The sequence below is a fragment of the Chelmon rostratus genome, chromosome 7 (genome assembly GCF_017976325.1).
Source record: "Chelmon rostratus isolate fCheRos1 chromosome 7, fCheRos1.pri, whole genome shotgun sequence".
NCBI classification, from domain to species: Eukaryota; Metazoa; Chordata; class Actinopteri; order Chaetodontiformes; family Chaetodontidae; genus Chelmon; species Chelmon rostratus.
This window is the reverse complement of record NC_055664.1, coordinates 7,726,484-7,732,932: the sequence shown is the minus strand read 5'-3', so window position 1 is coordinate 7,732,932 and position 6,449 is coordinate 7,726,484. Positions and strand designations below refer to the sequence as shown.

The window sequence follows — 6,449 nt, the reverse complement described above, 5'->3', positions numbered from 1 at the left end:
TGTGCTTCACCTTCTCTGCTGCAATCCTTCCTGATCCTCACCTCTCGTCTGTAGTTCATGTATTCACCATCATTCTCTGTCATACTTCTCTCTCTCTCAGTCCCGGCCCACAGCTGCATCATTAGATACGCTTGTGCCACACAAACAGGTCATCCACATTATTTCAACATGGAAAATCACAGCAACATATGGAAGGAAACGTGAGCAAAGCAGCATTTTCTCATCTATGTACCATTAAAGACTTTCCCAAGAGTCCAGAAACAACAGCTGTTAATACAACAGTGCCAGAACACACAGAGTCTAATACAACCTGAAAACAAGTTTATTCATTTTGATGCTTTGATTTTATGTCTCTGTTTTTATTCTGTGTGATATTGTGGCAAAGTGTGAGATACTTGATGTTGCTGCAGTCCCAGAAGATATCAAGCCTCCAGGATGAGTGTGGATGTTCAGAGATCTGAATAAAAGTGTTCAGTGAATAAAATTAAAGCACTTCCCTGATGTCATTACACAACAGGTCTCTACTTGTGGGCTCCTGTCTTCCTACACACTGAGTCCCTTTGTGATCAATTCAAAGTCATGAAGCAGCATTGGATGAAGGTTTCACATCACACAGGAAACCGTCTTTTTCACCCAGAAACAAATCCAGAATCTAACAGGAGCCACTCAGCTCTATTTGACCACGTACATCTGTTCATTACATCACGTTTAGTTGGACAATCTGCTGCTGGGAGCAGAATATTCCATCAGTTCAGCTTCTCTGACTGTCACAGATCATCACAGGCTGTTGAAGAGGAAGCGATCTGTTTCCATGCAGCCACCTTCTCACGACACAGGAGACACCTGAGAACCTGGAGCTGCACTGAGCTCAGTGTGCCGCTGTAATCCACGGTGCACGAAGGGAAACTGAATGAGGAGACACACACACTGTGAAGGTAACATGCAATGCATGAATGAAATGTTCCCATCATGAGAGGGAGTCTCTGGTCCCCTGATGAACAGACACACATGAAGATCACAGCATTAAAGCATCATGAAAAACCTGCACTTCAGAAGGTCTAAAATGCTGTTTGCATGTAAACGAGAGGCCCAAACGCAGAGGAAGAGGTTTGTCCTGCTGAATATCCGTATACGTGTGCACTGAAAAAAGTGATTTTTTGGTCCTGTAATTATTACTTCAATTATGTATATAATTCTACAAAAAAATATCATTTCAGTGCTTTTACTTTAAAATATCAGATTTCATGCTGTGTGTTACTTGGTGATTGTTTGTAACAATGTATCCTCAATTTTGTATATACATTTTACCCTTTATTCCAAGTAATATTCACTAAACATTACATTAACTTTATTAGTTGATATGTGCAAGTAAAATGTACTTGGGTGATATCAGTGAACCTGGCAACCTTCTTTGCGGAGCGTGACGTCAGCTGAATGGTTCCGCTTGCGGACATGTGCGGACATGAACCAGGATAGCTCGGTCACCATTGGGATTTTCAGCTACATAGAACCACGGAGGTAAGTCTTAAACTTAACAAACTGTCTACGTCCCGTTCGCCGCGTTCCTTATTTGCGTACGTCCCTGCTTCAGCACTGAAAACAGTGCGCTAGCATCTTTTTTTCTTTTTTCCGCTAGCTAACAAGTTAGCTAAGGTTAGCGCAAGTGTCGTCCTTTTTGCCCGGAGAGGTACCATAGAGGATGCCATGGTTTTATCAGTACCGCCCGCACCCGCAACATGTGTATTACTCCTGCCCGCACCAGCAAAACACTGAGAATTTATGCCCGCACAATAATAGAAGTGAATTGATTGTGTGTCTTCTCCTGTCCCGCAGGAGAAAACACGTCATTTTATAGGCTATTAATCGTTACTCATGGGGATGTTTGATTCGTTTCCCAGGGCTGCGTGTCTTTGACGCACTGGTAGAGACCTTGTTTTAGCTTTATTTCGATTTCAGTTGTTGACTCCATCATCGTGTCACTCCCGCAGTGTTTTTTTTTTTAGCCGCCCGTTCCCGCCCGCAGCAACATTCAAACCGCCTGCTCCCGCGAGATTTGTATAATAACTTTGCTCTAAGGAGCTGTAGTGTAACAATAGTGTCATGTCATATATCAGTAGTTTCCTGCTGGTTAGACTCCCAACTAGCGAGAGTCTACAACCATGTGACATATCTTTTCTCTTTTTTTCTGTAATTAAATTATTAGAAAATGAAATGTATGAAATATTGTAGCAGATTTTAAAGTTCCAATATGCATCCTAAAGCATGAGTTAATAGAAATTAGTTTAAAAAGCACATAGATAACACTTTTTCCCCTTTACAGAACCTAGAAGGACATATGCTCATCACTCTGCAACTTTGAGTCCACAGCTGATAGGAGGTAAGATCAAAGTGGTAATGAATAGGAACACAGAACACAAGTTCAGTTTTAATATATTGAATTTGTATGTTTCAGGTGCAATGAGATGGGTGTGTAAGATGTGTAGGTTTGAATCAGAGAAGAGGGGAGCATTGTTAAAACACTACAGACTAAAGCATGGACATGGCGGTCGCAGCCAGTCAGTTCCTTGTCTCCACACTGATTGCCCCTGCTCATTTAAAACATTCAATGCCCTTCGGACCCATTTGTCTCGGCAACATGCACAGATGACACCGCAAAGTGGACCTCTTTTATTTTCTTGTCTACTTTGCTCCTCTGGTTTTTTTAATTCAGAGAAGCAGTATTTTGAGCATCTTGGCAGCCATTTGAGAAAGTTTGAACTCGTAGCATGTGTCTTCAAAAACTGCAACTTCAGCACAAACATTTATTCAACATTCGCTACCCATAGACACAGAAAGCACCATTCACACTCCCCTGATGATTTTAAAACGGAAGTCTTAAAACAACCCTCTGAATCCATTTCGGCTCAGGAAGAGACCTGTGTGGAAGAAAGCTCGGAGCTTTTGGGTGAGGAACCACAGGAGTTGACCAAAGATATAAAAGAGAGGTTTGGTCATCTCTTTTTGAAGTTGGAGAGTACTTTCAATGTCCCAAACAAATGTATTGATGAAATAGTAGATGAACTTCAGTTTATATCTACATGTGCGTCTGGTCCACTTTTAAAAGAGGTGGTTGTGTCCACTTTGAGAAACCATAAATGTGATCTGGATCCAGCTGTTGTTTCAGATTTGGTAAAAAATCTTTGTGACTCACACCCTATAAGCACTACCTTGGGGACAGATGGGCCTTTCGCAACACAGTACAAGAGGAGAGAATTCTTGAAAAAACATTTCTCAGTTGTTGAACCCGAAGAACACATACTTGACAAAAAGGAGGGCAAAACCTTCCAATATGTTCCAATATTGCCCTCCTTGATGCAGGTCCTAAGCAAAACTTTTCAAGAAAAGACATTTGAATGTGGAAAAAATTCTGAAAATAAGTACCAGACATTTCGTGATGGATCTCACTACCAGAAAAATGATTTTTTTTCTGTGAAAGAGGACAGAGTCAGTCTAATACTCTATATCGATGACTTTGAGGTATGCAATCCTCTCGGGACATCACGAAAAAAACACAAAGTCACCACTGTATATTGGGTGTTGGGAAACATTCCAGTGCACTTGCGGTCCACATTGGCTTCTATCTATCTGGCAATTCTGTGTAAGGCTGAAGATACCAAGCAGTTTGGATTCCACAGAATTTTAGAGCCACTCTTAATAGATATTCAAAGCTTGGAGGAAGATGGTCTCTTTATTCCAGAGTTAGGCAAAGCCATTAAAGGAACTGTGGTCAGTGTGGTGGCAGATAATTTGGGGGCCCACTCCGTGGCAGGATTTGTGGAGAGCTTCACAGGATCTTACGTCTGCCGATTTTGTGTTGGGGAACGATCAACATTTCAGTCCAGTGAAGTGAGATCTGGGTCTTTTCAACAAAGAACTGAAGATCAACATGCACTGCATGTACAGACAGCTGTGTCTAGTCCAAGTCACACACCTTGCTATGGTGTGAAAAAACAGTGTGCATTGTCACAAAAACTTAAACATTTTCATGTGACATCTGGTTACCCTCCAGATGTTTTACATGACACTCTGGAGGGCATTGTTCCTGTGGAACTGGCTTTGTCATTTGATATCCTGATCAAGAAAAAATACTTTTCTCTCATGGAACTCAATAATGCCATTCGTGATTTCCCATATAAGTGGAGTGATAAAACCAATCGCCCTCATCTCATTCCTGCTAACTTTACCACTCGAAAATCAGTGGGCGGAAATGCACATGAAAATTGGTGCTTATTGCGACTGCTGCCTCTGATAATAGGTTTAAAAGTACCTGAACATGAGCCTGTATGGGAGATGTTGATGACATTGAAAGACATCGTGGACCTTGTCATGTCTCCAGTCCACACAGAAGAAAGCATCTGCTATCTTGACAGTATGATTGCAGAACACCGAAGCAGATTCCTTGATGTTTTTCCCCAAGAGACACTCAAACCCAAGCACCATTTCCTGGAACACTATCCTCAGCTCATTCGGGAATTTGGCCCTGTTGCTGCCCTTTGGACAATGAGATTTGAGGCCAAACACAGCTTTTTTAAGAGAATCGTCAGGCACACAGGTTGTTTCAGGAATATCTTGCTGTCCCTTGCAAATAAGCACCAGCTCATGGTTGCTTACCATCAGTCACATGCTGTCAAACCATCACTTGCAGTCACAAAAACAACAGAGGTCTCTTTAGATGTACTTAAGGATGATCTAAAAGACCTGGTGAAATGCAGATTCCCATCTGTTACAGCTGTGCACATTGCAAATAATGTGTTCTTTTTAGGCACCAACTATGCAGTGGGAATGTTATTGTGTTGTGGCTCCACTGTAGGATTGCCTGATTTTTCTGAAGTGTTGCAGATAATGGTGATTTGTGACAAACTGACTTTTTTTGTGAGACAACAAAACACATGGTACAATGAACACCTCAGGAGTTACGAACTGGAGAACACAGCCAGTGTGCAGCTACTTGAGCAAAGAGAGCTTAAAGATTTTTATCCCTTGGCTGCTTATACTCTTGCTGGAAAACGACAGACAACTTTGAAGCACCACATTTGCCTCTCCTTTTAAGTAAGACTTGAGTAGCTAGAACTAGAGAAGGTTGTTGTACCAATTAATGTCTCTGTGTCTTTTTTTCTCAGTTTTTTGAAGCACCTTCTTCCATTTGAGATGGCCACCCCAGTGAAGCTGCGGATCATCTTTGGCGAGGATGACATTCGCAAACTAGTTCTGCCTTCAGGCATCCCAGGCACAATTCAGGACCTCACTGATGTTATTCAAGAGACATTTCGCATTACAGGATCATTCACTGTACTGTATCAGGACATGGATTTTGGTGGTCAGTTTTTCACTTTGACCTCAATTGAGGAAGTACAAGATAAGGCTACCCTCAAACTTGTAATGGCTGAATCAGTAGTCTTAACTCTCAGCCCTGTAGAATCCCTAGTACCCCAGTCTTCTGATGCAAGCTCTTGCCATTCATCTGGATCTCAGGACACAATCCTGCTTTCCCACCAAGATGAAAGTGGAACATCTTACAGATCTAAGCCATGGCCAACTAATTTTGAAATACCACCTTTTTCTTATGATGTTGAACTTGTACTGGAAGCTGGAAACCAGGCTTATGAAAAGGAAGGCACACTGTTGATCAACCCGAGAGTAACAAGTAGCATACTTGACAAGCTATCAGAGAAAATATTTTGCTTCACAGCATACCCAACTGGTGTCCAGATTTTAGCTGTAGCTAAAGCCTTGGTAGAAAAGTACCCATGCCTCAAAGAGCCAGGGTCTTTTAATGGCTTATATGGCTGGCAACAGAGGATCAAGTATAAAATGGGCAATTACCGGGCAAAGTTAAGAAGTTGCCAGCTAGCTTTTCCAGAACTGGAGGTTAACACACTGAAGAGACGATGCGCCAATGAAGAAGGTTCCTCTAAAGGCATCAAAAGGCCAAAGAAAGCTGAAGTGAACTACCTGCCACCACTGCCATTAGGTGAGACAGAGGAAACTTTAGAGAAGGAGAGACTAGATTTGCTCAAGGAAATAAAGAAGAAGAACAATGGGAAGATAATTAATGAGAAAATGTCTTTTGCAGTCAGAAGAATAGAGGTTGTAAATCACTGCCCCACCGTTCAAGACCTCATGGAACGATGGCCTTCTCTGTTCAGTGAAACTCAGGTAACTCCAGTTCTTTCTTTTAGTTACTGTATATCACACTACATTTGTTTTTTCTGATGGCGACTTGTTCATGCAACAGCTAAGTGTACTTAGGGTTTGTTGAGTCATCTTGATATGATTTTGTGTTTATATCTCTCGTTTCAGATCAAAGAAGAGTTCAAAAGAATAACCACAATTCATCTGGAGCGAACCTTTTTGTCCAAACTGGACAGGCACACCACCAAACTCGTGGAGATATTTCGGAAGAAGGGCGG

At 41.8% G+C, this 6,449-nt stretch overlaps 1 long non-coding RNA gene across 1 annotated transcript; it reads left to right on the top strand.

The window, feature by feature from the left end:
* Window positions 1–1,443: 1,443 nt before the first annotated feature.
* LOC121609643 lies at window positions 1,444–6,085 on the top strand. Its single transcript, XR_006007005.1, has 3 exons — window positions 1,444–1,518; window positions 2,321–2,377; window positions 5,160–6,085. It is a non-coding gene; the product is annotated as an uncharacterized LOC121609643 (long non-coding RNA).
* Window positions 6,086–6,449: the final 364 nt, after the last annotated feature.